Here is a 20,867-nt window from a genome sequence, read left to right as displayed (position 1 = left end):
ATTCTGTGAGTTTCCTCTGCTTTGACGGATTCAATAGGCTGTATTTGTCTTGGAAATTTGAGTTCTAGGATAGAAACAGGATTGATATTTTTGTTATTAAACTTTAAGGTAAAATATTAAAAAGTAGCTTTCAAAGATAAAGTGTAGGAAATCCTTCATAAATTTAAGGATTGGAATTGTATCTGCCCCTATTAAAGTTGGCTGAATTAGTACATGCATCATGGGTTTTCTTTCTAGCCTTTCCTTGCTGGAACCATCACTTTTCTTGCTCATACTTGGCTAATATAGAAAATTTGAAGTGAATATCTCTAATTTTGTAAAAGGCTTTGGGAGATCTAACAGCGGTCTTAAAAATCTCACTGTTTAAGCACTGTAACACCAAAATTATTGAGTGAAATGTCTGTTTTGCTCTTGGCAAATTTCCCTTTCGTTATTTTCTGTGGCTCTGTAGAAATATTTCTCTTGGAACTGCTCATGGAGGTTTGTTTTCTGTCTTTTCTACCACTGATAATTGTTCCAGAAGGTAAGAATACCTCTCAGCCGAGCCATTTAACTCACTGAGGGCTCAATAGACTGAGACCAAGCTTGCTAGAGCCCATGGCCTTTGTTCTGCTCACCCACACTAACCATGGGCTCCAGTGACAGAGCAGCCACAATAAGGGCATGAAAGGTCAACCTGTCAAAAGCAAATTTGGATCTCCTTCTTCCTCAACCATAGAGGTTGAGGTCCTCTCCACAGGCCCACCTCCTATAGCTCACATGTTACCTTACCCAACTTGAAAGTGGAAGTTTTAAGCAAGGGCATTATCCTCCCCTCCACCATCTGTGCCATCCTCTTGTGGCCAATATCAATAGTTCCATTGATAGGTTCCTTTTCTGTTGTCTCTGTCCAGCATATTTCCTTTTTTTGCTTTAAATGTTTTATTTATTCTTGAAAGAGACAGAGCATGAGGGAGAGGAGCAGAGCAAGAGAGGGACACAGAATCCGAAGCAGGCTCCGAGCTCTGTGCTGTCAGCACAGAGCCCAATGCAGGGCCTGAACTCACAAGCCATGAGATCATGACCTGAGCTGAAGTCAGACGCTCAACGGACTGAGCCACCCAGGAGCCTTTGTGTTCAGCATATTTCTGAGGTTGCTTCAGTTAGACTTGCTACCTTATTTCAGACCCTGACTCACAACCAATACTTGGGAAATTTTTTTCTTTTTAAAGTTTCTATTGTGGTTGCCTGGGCGGCTCAGTCAGTTAGGTATCATAGTCTTGATTTTGGCTCAGGTCACTATCTCATGCTTCATGAGTTCAAGCCCTGCATTGGGCTCTGTGCTGACAGCAAGGAGCCCGCTTAGGATCCTCTCTCTCCCTCTCTCTGTCCCTCCCCCACTTGCATGTGCTCTCTTTCTCTCAAAATAAAGAAACTTAAAAAAAATGAAGTTTCTGTTGCTAAAATGCCTTCAGATGTTAGATTATCTCTTATGGATCTCTGTTCCTTTTTTAAAATTTATTTACTTACTACTGATGCAAGGTAAGTTTCTTCTTTCTGATACACGTGAATCAATATCTACCATCTATCTACTAACATTATGTGTCTATATGTAATATATATTGTGTTTCTGTATATATAAATCAGTCTTAGCTTGGGCTGCTATAACAAAATACCATAGACTGGTGGCTTTAAACATCATTTATTTTCTCATTCTTCTAGAAGCTAGAAGTTCATGATCAGGGTGCCAATATGGTTGGGTTCTGACGAGACTTTTCTTCCTGGGTTGTAGAAGGCTGCCATCTTGTTGTGTTCATGCAAAAGCAGAGAATGAAAAAGCTCTGTGGTATCTGTATTTACAAGGGCACTAATCCAATCATGAAGGCCCAATTGCATCACCTAACTTAAACCTAATTGCTCCCAAAGGCCCCATCTCTTAGTATCATCACTTTAGACATTAGGACTTCAATGTTGGAGAAACTCATAATTCTGGGTGCTTAGTCCTAGAGTCATATTGAAGACACACCTATGGTTTCATCTAAATTGAGGGCAAAGCTATCAATATTTATGGCAAGATGATAATTTTATCCTTTAAAATATACTGATAGACTTAAATATGTTTTGAGAAAGTACCAGTGTTGCTAAGTAAACAGAAAAAGGTCAAATATAAATTTAAAACCATTATAGGAAGTGCAGTACATAATAAAAATGAGACTAGAATGCCTGGTTGGCTCAGTCAGTTAAGCGTCCAGCTCTTGATTTCAGCTCATTTCATGATCTCATGGTTTGTGAGTTCAAGCCCCACATCAGGCTCTGCACTACGACAGCATGGAGCCTGCTTGGGATTCTCTCTCACTTCCTCTCTCACTTCCCCTACCCTGCTTGTGCTCTCTGTTTCTCAAAATAAATAAATAAACTTTAAATAATAATAATAATAATAATAATAATAATAATAATACCAAAGGTAAATACAAAAACTCAAAAGTACCAGTTGCAGTTTCTAATAATTCCCATAGGAAGTGCCCATATGAGACAATACATATGTGAAGCAGCTTTGTAAGGCATGAAGCTTTTGAAATGCATTTTCATTATTTGCATTGTGCTGACTTCTCCTCTGTTGTTACATACCTTGGCCCAGATTCTCATCCCCCAGGGCCAGGACACAAGATTAACAACAGTCTCCAGTGGTGAGGACCTGAGGGGGTTCCGTAGGTGGGGGTGGAGAATGCCAGCTGCTGTGCAGGAGCTGAGAGGCTGTGTCTGTAACCTCTTGTCGCCTCTGGTCCCCACAGCCCGTGGATAGGACATCTGAACACAGCACATTAGATTCCTTCAAACACTCATTCTGAAGTCCATCTGAGAGAAGCTTGGAACAGTTTCTGGCATGACAGCTAGAAGACAATGGCATGCTTGGGAGGACACGGGGGTGGGGGGATGGAAGCCTGCACCCAGGGTGGTGTAAATCAGAGAATCAAGCACCCTCAACCTTTTCAGTCCCACGGTAGGAAAAGTTCCTGGAAGCTTACAGAGTGAAGGGGATGTTTGTTCTCTTAGCAAACTTTGGTGCTGTTCGGTCTGACACAGCCTGACAACCCTCCTTTACTGAGATCTCTGTAACATTGTAATTACAAGACCAAGCTGTGGAGTCAGCCGACCTGGATTGAGTCTTATTTCTGCCCCTTACCACTGTGTGGTCCTGGGCAATTAGCTCAGCATCTCTGGGCTCCCTCATTTGTAAAGTGGGCTAAAATTAATACCTACATAACATTGTTACAGTGAGGATTAAATCAGGTAGTTGAGGGAAAAGACTGAACCCAATATCTGGCATAGAGTAGCATATTCAGTAACTATGAGGTGTTCTTAATTTTATTGTGGCTGCTGTTATTGTTTCTGTGTGAATTTGCATCCTGGTTCTGCCCCTTACTAGCTGTGTGACTCTGGGCATGTTGCTTAACCACTATCTCTTTGCTTCAGTTTTCTAATCTGTAAAATGGGGATAATATTACATGTTTTGTGGGATTATGCTGAGGATTAAATAAGCTTAATAGCTATAAAGCGATTGGAAGGGTGTCTGGCTCAAAAAAAGTGCCAAGCAAATGCCGGTTAATAATCAAATAGGATTATTATTATTACATTAATCAAGTTAAAGAGAAATTTTCCTGGTATTTACCTAAAAAATCCCAAACTTAGAATTTAAATTCTAATGAAATATGCTATTCAAGATCATGGAAACATCCAGTGAACTATACTTGAATTAAAAAAAGAATAAAACAGGCTAGATAGTTTATAAATCTTAGAACTACTTTATTAATGAAGCATTTTATGTTTTCAAAACATGAAAATAGTACATTTAATTCCTAGAAGTGAGATTTTTATAAATATTTACCAATGCCTTAAAACTTCTACTGCATAAAGCTTGCAGGCAAACCTTCAGGCAATCAAAAGATTTGCCTCAGCAAAATCTAGAATAATAATAAAAAGGGACTTTGGACTGTGAGAACTGACTACATGTGTTGAAAACTGAATTGTGTAAACTGATATTCAAGCTTCAGGAAGTAAAGCCACAGTATTCGCGGATAAAAGCTCTCTCTGTTCTTTACCATTGTGAACCAAATGTAGAATGTATGTTAGTTGAGGGAACTTGAGCTCCCTCTGTGGCCAGGCAAAGATTGGCTAGCAGCTGGGATGTGGTTAGGGAGGTTGCTTAGGTATGATTCCTAGGGCAGGGGATCCTAATCTTCCTTTGGGTCATAAACTTCTTCGAGGATCTCCTATGATCAGTGGACTATCTCTGTTTAATTACATATTTTTTGATCCTTTTTTTTTTTTTTTTCAGAGAGTTTCAAAGACTGTAGATCTCAGATTGAGAACTCCTGGTTGAATGCTTTGGAGAAGATCTGGGCTCCATGCTTTGGAAGAGTTCAGAGTCTGGAATCAAGAGGTGGACCCTTCTGAGATCTCTTTAATTTTTTCATTGTCCTTGTGGATGTGGGACAAGTCCCTCTTGAATGGCAACGTCCAAGCTTCTTTGATGGTGAACAGGTAGGTCCCAGGCAGTTGAGTGTATGCACATAAACGTATATGTATTGAGATGGGAAACTACACTACCACTTCTGAATACTTGATATGACTTGAGTTACATCATTTTGTCCTTTGGATTAGAAATTCCTCCTTCCTTCCTTCCTTCCTTTCTTCCTTCCCCCCACCCTTCTCCCTCCCTTCCTTCCTTTCTTGCAGAGGCGAACGTTGAAACTCCGAAAGGATAGGTGGGGTATACACAGTTACACAGCTAACTCCAGTGCCTTACTTACTCTTCTTCCTACATAAGAGGAAGAGTAATTCTCTTATCTGTTCCTTGCAATATCCCTTGAAGATCTAAACCTAGGTGAAAAAAGGACTTCCCATCAGTGGAATATACTTTGTTACCTTTAATAAAATCATTTTATGGGAAGGGATTGTGTCTTCTCTCTTTTGTATGCAGAATTTAATTCTTGCAACCTTTCGTTCTCTTGGTGAGAAATAATAGCAATCCGAACTTGCATTTATCTGTTAACTTTCTTTTTAGGAATGTAGTGAATGTAACCCCTGACAATTCTAAAATTCTTCAGTAACTTGAAAATATGTTAAGAATGTTAAAGTCAAATCGTATCTCCCAAAGGGTTTTCTTTACTTTTCCTATTAAAGAAAATTTTATTTCATTTCTGTTAAATCAGTGAGTTGATCAGTTAACATATACGGAGTACCTACTGTGTGTCAGATATTGTACTAATATGCTGGTTGGACTGGTTGGGTAGGTTGATTTTTTTTTAAAGAATCCAATTCTATCTTAGAATCAAATTTCAGATTGGCTTGAGTATTTATAAACAGCAAGACTCCAAATGCCAGGTATTCTAGGAATTGCAGGAATTAGAAAAATCATAGTTCGTATTTGAGGACAACCATGCTGGCTGTTATCAGTTTATTCTCTAGATCCATTTCTGCCCTTCTTGCCCCGCCCTGCTCTCCGGAGTGTGTGGGGACAGGGAGAGGGCTGGAGTGCTGGTCTCTGCATACCGATTCTTCTAGCATCTCTTGCTGCTGTCTTCTGGTTCCGTTGGACCAGTAGTAGACCAACAGGAAATCAGAGGGTGGGAGGGGAAAGTACCCGCTGTGTATATCCTCATCCTCCAGCGCCCTTGCCGCGGTCTGGCAGGGGTGAGCTCTTCTCCTGTTTTGCATCTGTTGGAGGTTGCCTCATTTGGAGCCCCAGACCTCTCTAGACAGTATACATCACACTGTGCATCTGTAACATTGTTTTCGCTCCTCGCCCTTGTCAGACCCAGGGCTGGTACTGGCTTCCCACTGTTGCTCGTCCCTGGCTGCTTTGCCATTCCTTATTGGTTCTTTTAGCTCTGCCCACACCCCTGTAAATAGTCCTTTATTTTGAATGTGCCATCTGTTTCCTTTAGCATCCTGACTGATACTGCCAATTAGTCTGTGCCAAGCACTACACTACGACTTCAACATGGATTAACTCATATAATACGTACTCACTCTATGTGGTAGGCCTTAATATTATTCTTATTTAAAACAAAACAAAACAAAACAAAAAAACTGATCCAAAAGAGGTTTAAAGAGTAACTTGCTCAAGGGAACACGGTTTGAAAGGAGTGTGGCCAGTTTTCAAACCCAGGCAGTCTGATTCTGGAGCCCACCCTCTTAACCATGGCACTGTATGTCTCCGGTCGGGTTCTCCGGGAGGTAGACTCTGAGATGAAGATTTGCGGGAAGGCAGAATTTTGGGGTGTACGGCTCTCAGGATCAACACCAGTAGGAGGGGGTAAAGGAAGCAGGATTGGGGAGAAGAAGTTGAACCAGAGTGCAGGGACAGCAAAAGCATAAGCTGAGCCTGAGAGGAGTTTGGGAGCTGGGAAGGCTCCCAAATTGGTCTAAGGGGCCTGGGCTTTCATATCCTGGCACTGCCTAGTCATTCACTGCAAAGCCTAACCTTGGGCCCTCTTCAGCCAAAGCGAGTCTAGAAGGAGACTCTGTTGAGAATATTGACTGCCAACATTTCCAGAAGCTGGGGGAGTTAGGGACTAGTCTTGGAGGGTGGATCTGGGCAACATACCATGGCATCCATTACATTCTTTGAAACACATATGGAGGTCATGAGTTGGCAGCTTGCTCAAATCATTTGTGATCTTCGAAAACTTTATTAGACTCATGTATATAGCTGGTTTTCCTAGCATGTGTGTATGTGTGTGTGTATGATTATGGTGTAATTATTTGAAATTGTTGAAAAAACACTAAGTAGGAGTCAAGAGACCTGGTTTCTAGTTACTGCTCTGCTGCTCACTATCTACACGCCTTTGTTCAATTAACTTAATGCCTCTGGATCCCAGTTTCCTTATTCATAACTTGAAGAACTTTGATTAGTTTGTCTCTAAGGCTACTTACACTATAAAGTTCTACGGTTCTATTAATTTATTAGCTTTCTAAAATCCAGAAATAGCAAAAGCAAACATGTTGGAATGCTTTTAAGTAATGCTGGAGACTATTTCTTACAATGTCCGGTTAGTGACTTTCTCAAGCTCTCTCAATAAATCATGATGAACTTCATGAACAATCACACAGCCCCAGTATCACCCAGTGTTCTCTGAAGGGCAGAGATGCCCCCTGTCTCCCCCGAATGTCTTTGTTTTGTGTATATAAGATTTTAGAATGCTAGAGCCTTCTCATTCTTTCGGAGCGTAGCTCATACAGATGTTTTATTTTAAGAATTGTTTTGAAATTGCTTTCACAGGGTAATTGTTACAATTCAAACAGATATGGTCTTAATTTGGATAGATATATCTTGACCAAAGCAAGAAGGAATAGGAAATAATCTTAGCTTATGTTGGTGAAATAAAACCAATTCTCAAAGTATAGACAGGCTAGAGAAACAAATAGGTAACTAAAGAAAATAGAGTAACAAAAAAGACAAGGTATTGGTGATAGAACTCTGAAAATCTGTTGAATAAGTGCTCAATATTGTGCACTTTAAAACCAACATGTATATACACACACACACACACACACACACATATATATATATACATATATATATATATATATATATATATTAACAGAATAAAGGGTTAAATACTGAACTAAGTAAATATAGAAATCCTTTAAGATTGATTTTCCTGAGCTGTGGCAAATGATTCAATGAAAATGGAAAATAACTATTATTGTCAGTCATGTATGGCCTTGCTTGTATGATTTCCCAATGTAAGCCTTATGGTCGAAGCTGCTTGGACCATAAATAAATAAATAGATATACCTTCACTCTGGCTTCCTTACCTGACTCTCGTTAAACCCTATCAGCAACTGTAGAGGGCCAAAGTGGCAATTTCAATAAATATTTCATTACGTGGGAGCCCATTTGCTGGTATTTCAAATAAATAAGTATGTTTTCTCACTCAGTGGACACTAGAAGGGAAAATTCTCCAGTTTCCATTTTCTGACTTTCTTTTACTTTCTGAAGAGGTCAGTCATTTTCGTTTTCCAGTATACAACTCGATTATTTATTGGAAGAAAATGTTTTAAATCAGGAAAAGGAAAAAAAAAATCCTACCAAATAATTTACTGAAGACTGTCTCCTGGCAGATTAATCCCTACCACTTAGCCAGGGCTCATTCCACAGTGATCAGACTGGTCAAGCTTAAATTGTATGTCCACAACAAGTTGCATAAATAACCCCAAATACTGTGAACCTCTTTCACTCGGTCATCTCCACGACCTTCAAAGAAAATGTCAGAAAGGTAGTAAGGAAAAATATAGCCTGAAATGCTCTAGTTATGGTATTTTCTAATAAATAAAACCCTTTTTGGCTTCTTTCATCTAAACACATTTATCAGTTAAGACACATATACTTCTCAGTAAGTGAGTGGAAATGCTGCCCTTTTCCTGGTGGGAAACCTGGAAATACAATAAATGTATTTTAAGTGGTGCTTCAGAGCTGTATTTAGAGCCAGGGTTAACTGTCTTAGGTAATATCCTTCTTTTTTCTTAATTTTAACAACCTGATTTGCCTTTACAATATACTGTGGTCCATTTTAAATTGTCTTTTTTTTTTTTTCAACGTTTATTTATTTTTGGGACAGAGAGAGACAGAGCATGAATGGGGGAGGGGCAGAGAGAGAGGGAGACACAGAATCGGAAACAGGCTCCAGGCTCTGAGCCATCAGCCCAGAGCCTGACGCGGGGCTCGAACTCCCGGACCGTGAGATCGTGACCTGGCTGAAGTCGGACGCTTAACCGACTGCACCACCCAGGTGCCCCTTGTCTTTTTAATAAAGAGACTGTGCATGTGGAAGTGTTTGAGGAGATGGTTTCCTGGAAAGCTCCAGCTTCCATCCTGCCAACCCAAAGAATGGGCCTTGATTGAAGCAACAGAGAGACAAGAGCTGCCCTCGTTAGAGACGGCCTGGTCTCTCTTTGCCCAGCAATTTCAGCTCAAAACTGAAGTCCTACTCTTGGTCAAACTTTTTCTGTCCTCAAGTTTTCACTTTTGGCTGGAGACGTCACCAATATTCAAATTTCCCAGACCAGAAATGAGAAAGTTATCTTAATTCTTCTAATATCCTTCAGTGAATACGTTACGTGCTCTTGATTTCCCCACCTTTTAAAAGAAAAAGACGCAGTGTTTGGAAAAGGGGACCTGAAATTCCAGTGTCCCTGCTCTGTCACTTACTAATATGGGACCTGGCAAGATACTGAGAGTTTTAGTGCCTTCCCCTGTGAGACGGGGATAGATAGTCCTGTCTGTTGTGCTGACCTCACAGAAATGTTTTCATGATGAAATGAGTTAGTGTAGATTATCTCAGTTTATTTGACGGTGAGAGGCAGGGGTGACCTAATAAAATTGCTGCCTTCTTTCAGGGGCTGGAACATAATACTGCTGCTCCCTGCACATCATCCACACCCATGCATTTGCCAGATTAGAAGGCTTAGGAAGGCTAGCTTGCTGTCACTTACTGCAGATACCCAGCTCTGATCCTGAGGTATAAACCCCCCAGAAGACACTCATCAAATTGCTTGCCCCTGTGGACCAAAGGAAAAGGCACATCCTACTCAGACCATTGCTGCTAAGCGGTCTTTCCAGGCTGCAGCTGAATCTAGTTGTGCCAAAGTATCCACAATTGTTCAAGAGACCACAGAGATTAAATTCTCCCTTCTTCACATCCCCATTTTCCTCAACTGCCTAGTGGACATTTGCTTTTGGACACCCCACAGGAACGTTATACTTGATATACCTAAAACTGGGCTTAGTATTTCCTTCCCCCACACGGTTCCTCTCCAGTGTCCCCCATTTAAGTGAACCAGTGAACAACACTACCACTCACTAACTTGCTCAAGGCAGCAACCTGGGATCTGCCTCCCTCTCACCAATATCCAATTAAACAGCAAAGCCTCTTATGTCTGTCTCCTACACAAAGTCTAATTCTATTCATTTTTGTTCATCTTCATAGCTACCTACCCCATCCTAGGACATCATCATGCTTTACCTGAACTGCTGCCGTGGCTTCTAAAATTGCCCCCTGCCTCTACTCATTCCTCACCTCTCTCAATTCTAGCCCTAAATTTTAGCCAGAGTTATTCTAAAACGCAAAGCTGCCCATGTCATGACCTTCCTTAAAATATGTTAAATGACTTCCAATTGCCTTCAAGATGCTGGCTAAATTCTATGAATCCTGTAAGGTCAAATTTCTGCTGTTGTCTCCTGCTTCCCTCTCCTCACTCATCCTATGTATGAACAGCTCATAAACTTGAGTAATTACTTTCAGTTCTCAGAATGTGCCATGAGCGCTTCATGACTTTGCATATGCTATTCCTCGTCACATGGATTGCTTTCTCTCTCTCTTTGCTTGGCCAATTCCCAGTCATTCCTTGGGTTTCAGTTTAGACGTTGCTTCTTTTGGAAAGCTTCCCCTTAGTCCCTAAGTTCTCAGAGTGCCCCGTACTTCTGTAATTATAACACTTACCACATTTTTAGTACTGGTCCGTTTACCCACCTATGTCCCTCACCAACACCCCGCAAAGGCAGAGATTATGACTGACTTATTCACCACTCTGTTCCCAGTACTCAGCACAGTGTCCCACACATAGAAAACTCTTAAGCAGTTGCTGTATAGATGCATGAAAAAAATAAATCCCATCTTTATTTCTTTTCTTGGGAAAGCAGACTAATATAGTTTAAAAAAATTCTACCAGATACCAAAATCCCATAATCCAGTTCTATGTCCCATTGCTTGATTCCAGATGTCATGAAACCTCTCTATGAAAGGGAATAAGGCTACCTGTCTTGGGTTATTTCAAGTGTTTTTAATAATAGTGAGAATGCACATGAAAGCTCACTGTAAAATGTACAGTTTCCTGCTAATAAATATATATCATTATTATCGCACTCATCATGTTTTCAGTGGCATGTCCACGTGTATATTAACCATTTTAGGCCCAGTATTTGAATTTAGTCCTTTAAAAAATTTCGTACTGGGTGTATCAGTTAGCTATTGCTGCATAACATCCCTCTCCAAAAACTTAATGGATTAAAACAACAACTACTTATTTAGCTCCTCATTCTATAGGTGGGTAGTTTAGGTAACTTAAGTAGTTAGGTACGTTAGCATGGGCTTGATCCCATGGTAGAGAGGCAGGGTTCCATGAGAGTCAACAGAAGAAAATAGAAGCTCTTGAAGTTTAGGCTTGGAATTGGCACAACACAACTTGGTTGCGTTTTATTAGATAAGGCAAGTCCCAAGCCAACCCCTATTAAATAGGCTGGGAAATATTTAATCTCGTACGGGAACACTTCCAAAGACACAAAGAGGAATGGATACAAGGACAGAAACAGTTGTGGCCATTTTGCAAACAATTGACCATATTCTGTCAGTATCTTCATTTGATTATTTAGCAAATCACAAATCTGACCACATTACTTTTGTACTTGAAATCATTTAGTGGCTCTGCATTGCCTGTAAAATAAAGTCAAGCTCATAGCAAAGACCTCGATGAATTTCACGCATTGGCCTTATCTGCCTGGTCTTTTATGCTTTAGGGAAAGAACATTTCTTATAGTTTCCACTAATCATTTGTGCTGTTTCTGACTGGCCTCTGTGGTTCATGCTGCTACCCCCCACCCCCACCCCGCCTCCTTTCCTTGCCTGGATGATTTTACTCATCCTAACAATCAATGACATTAACAATACCACTTATTATATGTCAGGCACTGACTGTTTTAAACACTATCCCTATGAGGGTGGTACTATTATTATCTCCTTACAGATAAGGAAACTGGGACACTGTGAAGTTAAGTAACTTGTCCACGTTCACTTAGCTCAAAGTCTGGTTTCAGAACTGGAATCTAGAGTCTGTGAATTTAACCTCCAGGGTCTCTTACCTCTTAAGACTCAGCTCAGTTTGGCCTGTTCCCATGTATATCTTGACGTTTGCCACGTTCGATGATCTATTTCAATGTCTGATGCCCCTTTGAGTTGTGAGCATCTCAAGAGCCCAGAACATGCCTTGCCTTTGATTGTAACTGGCGAATGTAGCACCCAGTCATGTCTCTGTTGCCCTCTCCATACTAATCAAGATGCGTCTTTTGTACCATTAAAAATCTCTGCTTCTTGGAAGAAAAAAACCAGAGTGAAGACTATTAGTCCTCACAGCATCTCCAAGAAAGAAGTGACGAGTGGGAAGCTCTATCTCATTTTGCAAACAGGAAATTCAGGCATGTGGAGATGAAATCACCCAGCGCTGTGCCAGGATTCTTTTTTTGGTTTTCCGATTCCTAGTTTTGTGTTCTATCTACCAAAAAGTGGTATTTGTCTATGAAGTGCAGCTGATGGTTGCTTAATTTTCCCCAGAACAAAGTTAAAAAACATAACAATTAAATTAAATCACCCAAGAGGGATGTCTTCTTCCTTTGTAAAGTTTTGAGGAAACAAACTTTGGGGGAAACTTTTTTTTCCCTGGGGTATAGTGCTCTCTTCTCCTTCAGCAGAATATATTGTGTCTGATGGAGCAAAAAATTGTTTTTAAGAAACCCTGCACCAATCTGTCTGCCCCACTCAGACACATGCTCACACAGAAAATTAAATTCACAGAAATGAGAGAAAATCAAGAGAACCAAAGGAGCATGTCTTCCGTTTCTCAAAATCATTCTCCAGTGTATTTAGTGGCCTGTTGGGTGACAGGGTGATGAGGGGAAAGGTTTGGTTGAATGCAGCTAATTTTTCATGTTCTTTTGCTTATTTCATCAAAGCACCGTGAGAAAGTAAGCATTATGCACATTTCACCTGTATGGCTTTAATCTGTAAGAAGCTTTATTAGAAGTTAGTTAAAACATTTTTTTTTTCCAGCTTGAGTTTCATTACTATCTTTTGCTTCATTAACAGCAGTAAGTTCTTGGGTGTGAAGCTTCCTTGAAATGGTAACTACTGAGAGAAAGTGGGGGGAGAAGGAGAAATAAAAGAAGAGGCTTCAAGAATAGTGCCACTGAGACACGTTCCTGGGAAAGAGAATCGACCGGATGATCTCTGGCTGTCTAACATAGTTTCCTTCTTCCAGTTTTTTGGCATTTGTCTCAAATCCTATTTCCTAAATCATCACAATCTTTAAATCTCCATAGCGATCCTACACATATATTTTCATCATGCCTTAGGTGGAGTTTCTATTGATGTAAACATGTGTTTTGTGAAACGAACAAAGAAAAAAAGAGACAAACCAAAAAAATCCGGACTCTTAACTCTAGACAACAAACTAATGGTTACCAAAAGGGAAGTGGGGTGGGAGAGGAGTGACGCAAAATGAGACTTCCCAGTTTTACAGCCTCCCTGTGTCCTTATCTCTCTGAACTTCATCAGCTGATACAACCATGCGTTTGAGTCTGGGTTTTAAGCTTTGTAAAAAGAGAGATTTTGGCATGTCTTGTAAACCATGCTCCTCAAAATGTTAGATGAGGATGATGGTGATGCTTCACATGCTAACCATTCATTGTAATCTCTTTTCCTGGAAATAATTGTATTTGCCTCAGTGACTCAAAAAACAAAACAACTCATATATATATATATATATATCACAAGAAGGACCCACACCTTCCAGATTTTGTTCCTTTATACTCCTGAATTAAGGGTTTGACTGAGAAACCAGAAGCCAAGTCCCTCCGGTCATCGTGCACAATCATGAGGCTGCATATGAACTGGCAGTTAAAGCTCGCCAACTCCTCAACACGTCTCAGATTCTTCCACCCGATCTCTTCTCACCTCTATTCTCAGAGTGGCTGGTTTGTTATGAAACTAATTTTTTTCTAGGCCAAGTTTCCTTTGAGCAGGGTGCAAAGGCATATGATCCTGTGGATTAGAAGTGGGTTGTCATCAAAACGATATAGCTCTGTTCTTCTCCGTTCCGTTCTTGGAATGGCTGAGAACAGACTTGCGAAGAGAAAAACTTGTTGGCGTTTGGGAGCTGCCAGGTTTCAGAGAGCCCAATTATGTCTTTTTTGAACTAGCATTTCTTTAATAGAGTTTAATTTAAAAATGTTTTTCTTTTCATTCTTGACATTTCTTATAGTTTTTAATTTGAAAGGATGAAGATATGTTTACTTACGGGGAAAGTAACAACAGATTGTATATGAGTGAGTGGGGTCACTGGTCACCAACTGTGATGGTGTTGGAGTAGCCAAAAAATGGCCTACCTACTCTCCAAAAGTACCCTTTGTGGTGGCTCAGTCCCTAAAATTGCCCCACTGCTTGTGCCTTTGCTTTAAATTGTTGTAGTTCTGCTAGAGTATTAGTCTGGTTTGTGTCTTAGCATCTATTCCATCTACTTCTTGTTATAGCACCCACAGACTTTCTGTGAAAATCCTTCCTCCTCCATTTTGGAAGAATGGATTCTGTCTGAGCTTCAGGGCTGTGCCAACAAATCCAGTCCAGTTTCCTGACCAGAGAAATGGGTTCAGGTATGGGCACATACCCAATTGAAGAGATGTAAAGAGAGTTTTGCTGGATTTAATTAATTAATTAATAATTATTATTATTATTATTTTTGAGAATCCTTTTGTTTTCTGTAGGAGGTCCTAGACTTCTGATTTATTTTCCACTGGGGTTGTTGGTGGGAGGATGTGAGGTATGTGACCAAGCCTTCATGATCTGTCATGTAAATCTGAAACTGAGAAAACCACTGAATGGAGTCAGAGTATGGAGCTTAATGTGTGGAAGGCACAGCGGAGAGCAAGAAACTGGGCTCTTGGTGACATCCTTTGAACACTGGATCAAGCTTCACAAGAACCCATTGCTATCTAGTATGCATGTTATAACTTTTAGTCGCATCATTATCATCTATTTGGATTTAACTCTGAATAGTACTGTCTCTTTAGCTCAAGAAAGTCTATGCGATTAGCTGAAGCTTCTAGGCCTGCATTACAGCCTGACTTCTCTATCTACCCAATCCTGCTTTTTCTCTTTCACAGGGGTTGATTCCAAGAACCCTCCCTAATAAAAATATTGCATAGGAAATCCCTTTTCGCAGTATTCTTCCTGGGGAACCCCAAATGTAACAGGCATATCTCCTTCTATGCAGATTGATTTTCCATGACTAACAAAAAAACCACAATTAAACAGAATGTAACTGATTTTGCACAGTTTGCTTTTGCACAATTGTTTTGGGAATTCATGTTACATTTTGCTCCAAGATCCAATAGCCCACCTAGGAGGTTGAATTATCCAAGAAGTGGGTAGGAGGGAAAAGAAATCAGGTAGACCACTATCCTTCAGAATCTCTCAACAAATTTCTGGTTTATTTTTTTATTTTTTGGACATATTTGTGTACTCATGAAACTATCACCAGGATCAATATAATAAAAACATCCTTTATTTTTAAAGTTTCCTCTTGGCGTTTTGTAATTCCTCCCTTCCATCCCTTCCCTTTCCCTGTGGAATCATTGATCTGCTTTCTTTTGCTATAGATTCGTTTGCATTGTTTAGAATTTTATATAAATGGAAACACAAAGTATGCACTTTTTTGGCTTGCCTTATCTTACTCAGAATAATTATTTTGAGATTCATACATGTTGCATACATCAAAAGTTCATTCCTTTTTATTATGGGTAATTTTCCATTGTATGCATACATAATAACTTGTTTATTCATTCACTTGTTGATGGACACTTGAGGCATTTCTGGGTTTTGGCTATTATAATTAAAGCTACTACGAGCATTTAGGTACAAGTCTTTGTATAGACATATGCTTTCATTTCTTTTGGCTAAATACCTAGGAATGGAATGGCTGGATCATATGGTAGGTGTATGTTTAACTTTTTAAGAAACTGCCAACTTGCTTTCCAAAGTGGTTGTGTCATTTTACATCCCTACCAGCAGTGTATGAGAGTTCCATTTCCTTCAATCCTTGCCAATCTTTATCTGTCTTAAAATTGTAGACACTCTATACATGTGTAGTAGTATCTCATTGTGTTTTTTAATTTGTATTTCCCTAATGACAAGTGATATTGAACATCTTTTCATGTGATACTTGCCATCTGTAGATTTTCTTTGGTGAAGTAATTGTTCAGATATTTTGTTCATTATTTGAGTTTTTAATTTTTATTGTTTTAAGGGTTTTTTAAAAATATAATATATTCTATATACAAGCACTTTATCGGATACATGGGTTGAAAATATTTTCTCCCAGTCCATGGCTTGTCTTTTCATTGTCTTTGTTTCATAGTGTCTTTCAAAGAGCAGATGTTTTAAATTCTGATCAGGTCCTACTTACCAATCTTTTTTTAAATTTTATGGATCATTCATTTGTCATCATAACTAAGAAAACTTTGCATAAGCCAAGACCACCAAGATTTTGTTCTATGTTTTCTTCTAGAAGTTTTGTAGTTTTAGGTTTTACATTTAGATCTATAACCAAGTATTTTCTTTTTGTGATTCATTTTCAGTTAATTTTAATATATGGTGAAAGATATGGATTGCAATTCATTTTTTTTTTTGCATATGGATATCCAAGTGTTCCAGCACCATGTGTTGAAATCACTTATCTAATTTTAAAATATGGAGCACATAGTTCCAGTGTGGTCCATAGACCATCTCAGCATAATCACTCCTAGTACTTGTTAAAAATGTGAATTCCTAGGTCTCTACCTAGCCCCTTTGACAAATACCCCACATAATCCTTGTGTATACCAAACTTGGGGAGCAAGTGGCATAATACCATTATTATTCATTAGTACTTTACTTCAAATCAACACTGTGTCCATCAGAGCCCTGAGAAGATATAATTAAGGAAAAGTAAGTATCTATAGGATGGAAAGAAGCCAGAATGTTTCTTTATTTTAAATACAAAATCATTTAAACATATACAAAAGTAGATTGAATAATATGGTAAATTTTCCATTTCAGCAATAAGCCATATTAAATAATATTTTTTAAACAATATGGGTGAATTTTTGCTATTTGAGAAAGAACTTCCAAGCTTAATAAGCAATGGGGAAAAACCAAAAGTAGAAAAAAAAATAGAATGAGCAACTGAAAAAAATCAAAGATCAATATAATTGTTAAGATAAATATTAAACACCTCTACTGATCAAAAACCTCTTAAGTAACTTAAAAGACAAGTAAAAATCAGGTAATATTTTTGAATAGAAAAAGTGATTAATTTTTAATCTATGAAGACATAAAATTTGAAAATGACAAGAAAACTCACTAAGTGATAAATGGATGAAAGGACATGAAATACACCATTGAGATTATATTGAGAGAATGTCATGCAGCCAGTAATATTATCTTTAAACATAATGTTTTATAGCAATAGGGAAATATTTATGGTATGGTAAAAAAAAAAGCTGAATACATAATTGTACTTTTTGTATGTTCTCAAGTATTTAAATCACAACTTAGGGAAAAAAATGACTGAAAGCAAATATGCTTTTGCCTGTTTCTTTATGTCCAGTGAACATGTTTGTATTGCTGATGTAATCAGAAAACAAAGTCTAATTTTAAAGAAGAAAATGTCTGATATGGGACACTTACTTGGCCAAGCCAGAGATTGGGACAGAGTACAAAGATGGATAAAGAAAAGGCACAGGGCAGGCTGAAGACAGGTTGTGTGCAGCATTGTCTTAAATGAGAAGGTAGAGGTCATGCTTTCCTCCTTTGAAAGTATTACCAGTGGATGAAGACTGCCTTCACATGAGCGATGCACACCTAGGGGGCTGGCTGAAGTGGATAGATTCTAATGACTGTGCCACGGTCTGTTTTCCTGATCAGATCTAGACCCAGCTTGGGGTACCTGAATGGCTCAGTCGGTTAAGCATTTATTTGACTCTTGATTTTGGCTCAGGTCATGATCTCATGGCTAGTGAGTTTGAGCCCCAGATGGGGCTCTGTGCTGACAGTGCAGAGCCTGCTTGAGATTCTTTTTCTCACCCTCTCCCCACCGCCCATATGTCTGTTGCACACGTTCTCTCTGTCTCAAAATAAATAAACTTAAAAAGAAAGATGGAGACCCTGCTCAAGTCCATAGAGCCCCTTTTCGTGACTCATGGAGTAGGGTGCAGAGGAAATAAGCTAAAGCGGTCATTTACAGCCCTTTGTTCTTGTCTAAAGCCACCCAGTGGATGAAATGTCTGTTTGTTCATAGGCTCTGAAGTGTTACTTTGTATCATTTTTCTTCTACAGTTCAGATGCTAAATCTAAAATATTTCACCAAATTGGAAGCCCACTCATATCTTCTGGGTTTGTTCTTCTGAACTGAAATTGAACTCTGGCACTTTAGTTCACATGACGTTAGAACAATGTAACTTTTTGTTTTGAAAAAGAATGGCTTTTAAAGTCTCATAAATGGGTCTTGCCTGTTCTTGGAAATCAAGAAACACTTGTAAAGTCCAGTCCCTAAATGTATTGTATAATTGTGAATAAATAAATATTAAGGAAGCAGAAATGTACAGATTATACATCTCAAAAATAATAAAAATGTTCTTTTAAAATCCTATTATTGGAAATCAAGAATTGCAAAAAAAAAAAGAGAATTGCAAAAAAAAATGTTAAAAGACACAGATTATGATTCAGGACAATATATTCATCTAAAAAAAGTAAATTAGAATGTCAGATAAGGTTGGTGAGATCTCAGAAGTACTACAGAATTGCTGCAAGAAAGTTTTATATACTTGTTGTTTAGATGATTCTATAATCCTATGGTTTCTGGTAGTATAGATTAATATTTTCACGCAGCCTTATTCTGTGATCAGTACTAAAATAACTATTATCGTAACAACTATTGAGCATCCAAAGTGTGCAGAACAAATCTCATAAACTAAATTAAATTTGTATAAAAAAGTTTTTCTCAGGCTTGTCAGGGAAATAATACAGAATGACTGTGAACTATAAAAACTAGGCAACTTCTCTAAAACTAGGCAACTTCTCCAAAATAGCAACATAGGACACCCTAAGGAGGTTAAAAAATAGATTTAAGGATTGATCCAAGTTCTTTTCACTACTTTTGTAGAGTCTCTTTTCAAAAGCAAGAATTGAAACATGTAGTATGATGATTATGATTCTACTTAAAGGAAGAACAGAACTCAATATCTGAAAGAACGGGATCAAACAAATAGTATGTGTTGCATTGCTGCGTATTCTAAAATACATACTATTAGATTTCTCTGACATGAAATATTCCTACATTGTTTTCATTTACTTGTATCTATTAATGTGAAGTGTGCTAAAAAGTGGACTTGAAATAAGGGTGGATTATCATAGATTATTATAAAGTAGGAAAAAGGGTAGGATTATCAATAGAGCCTTGAACCCCGGATCCCCATGTACCTGCAGGAGTAGATGTCACACCCCAAATTCTAGGCCTGAGGGGCTTAACCTTTCATATACTTAATCTGTCATGTACTTTTTTACTTGAGCAGTTTGATAAAAAGCACCAGATATTAATATTAGGTATCATAAATGTATAAGACATTCTGCAATGTTATATCTTTGTGGAGAAGGGTTATCAGAAAGGAAATATAAATAGCATTTTGAGACTGTTTTGATGATGATGTACTTAGCAAGATAAGACTGATTTTACAATTAGTTGGCTAGATCAAAGATATTTAGTTCCTATTACTTAGTAATATTTAGTACTTTCTCAGATTCTTTATTACAATGAGCAATATGGCTGAAAACTCCTCATCCGATTACCCAAAGGAACACTGGCTAGTTAGCAACATGTGAGCCATTATTTTAGGAAATACGGATGATTCTGTTCCAATACATTTGATTTGCCTGATTGCTTGAGCTTGAAAATCATATGGTCTCGTATGTGCCCAGTCTCTTAGTGAATTCTAAAGTTATTGCTCCTGTATCCATATTTGGAGATAATCTGTAAAAATACATCTCTCAACCTTTATCCATGCTGTTCCTCGTAGAGAAATTTCCTAGACTCACTTAAAAAAATTGGTGATCTGATAATAAAATGAAAGTATTGCCTTTCATTTTAAATCAGGACACACTTAATGAGTGCTAATTTCATGTAAAGTACTGTACCCACTGGTCCCTGACTTACAATGATTTGATGTGTGATTTTTTGACTTTACAGTGGCGCAAAAGCGATATTCATTCCGTAGAAATTGTACCTTAAAATTTGAATTTTGACCTTCTCCTGGGCTAGTGACATGTGGTGGGATCCTCTCGTGATGCCGGGCAGTGGCCGCACGGGCAGCCACGCGATCATTAGGACAAACAGCCCAGACACTCACAACCCCTCTGTACCTGTACAGCCATTCTGGTGTTTTCACTTTCAGTAGAGCAGTCAGGCAACCACGCGAGATATGTGGCAATTTACTATAAAACAGGCTTTGTGTTAGATGAATTTGCCCAACTGTAGGCTAATGTAAGTGTTCTGAGCGTGTGTAAGGCAGGCGAGGCTAAGCTAGGATGTTCGGTAGGTTAGACACATTAGATGCATTTTCACCTTAAGATATTTCCAGGCATATCCCTGTTGTAAGTCGTGGAATATCTGTGTTAGGCACCAGAATAAAAAAAAACAGCATAATATAGTGTCAGTTGTTCAATATGTTGTTTTATATTTGGCTGCATACTAATACGTTATCTCGTAGAACTCCACAAGATAGAATGATTTCCCCCGTTTGCAGGTGACAAAACTGAAACCGAAGTGTCACTTGCCCAACGTCATACTTTTAGTAGAGCCAGGACTATAACCCAGGTATTTTTGGACTCTGAGTTCTTTGCTCTATTATTCAATAGATACATTTTCCTAATGTTTTTTGGTCAAGGTAAACAATGTAACTATTGTAATGCGCTCTCCTTCTAGTCCAGGGTAAGAGTTTCTGCACCTTGCCTAAATTTCACTGG

General features: G+C 38.7%; 1 long non-coding RNA gene across 1 annotated transcript in view; it reads left to right on the top strand.

Moving 5' to 3' along the window:
- The first annotated feature begins 4,319 nt into the window (after nucleotides 1-4,319).
- LOC123379109 overlaps nucleotides 4,320-20,867 on the top strand; it is a 175,545-nt gene continuing 158,997 nt past the window's right edge. The window contains exon 1 of the long non-coding RNA XR_006583109.1: nucleotides 4,320-4,521. This is a non-coding gene — a long non-coding RNA (uncharacterized LOC123379109). The remainder of the gene's footprint in view (nucleotides 4,522-20,867) is intronic.

The sequence above is a fragment of the Felis catus genome, chromosome A1, assembly GCF_018350175.1.
Source record: "Felis catus isolate Fca126 chromosome A1, F.catus_Fca126_mat1.0, whole genome shotgun sequence".
NCBI lineage: Eukaryota > Metazoa > Chordata > Mammalia > Carnivora > Felidae > Felis > Felis catus.
This window is presented reverse-complemented; position numbering and strand designations above follow the sequence as displayed.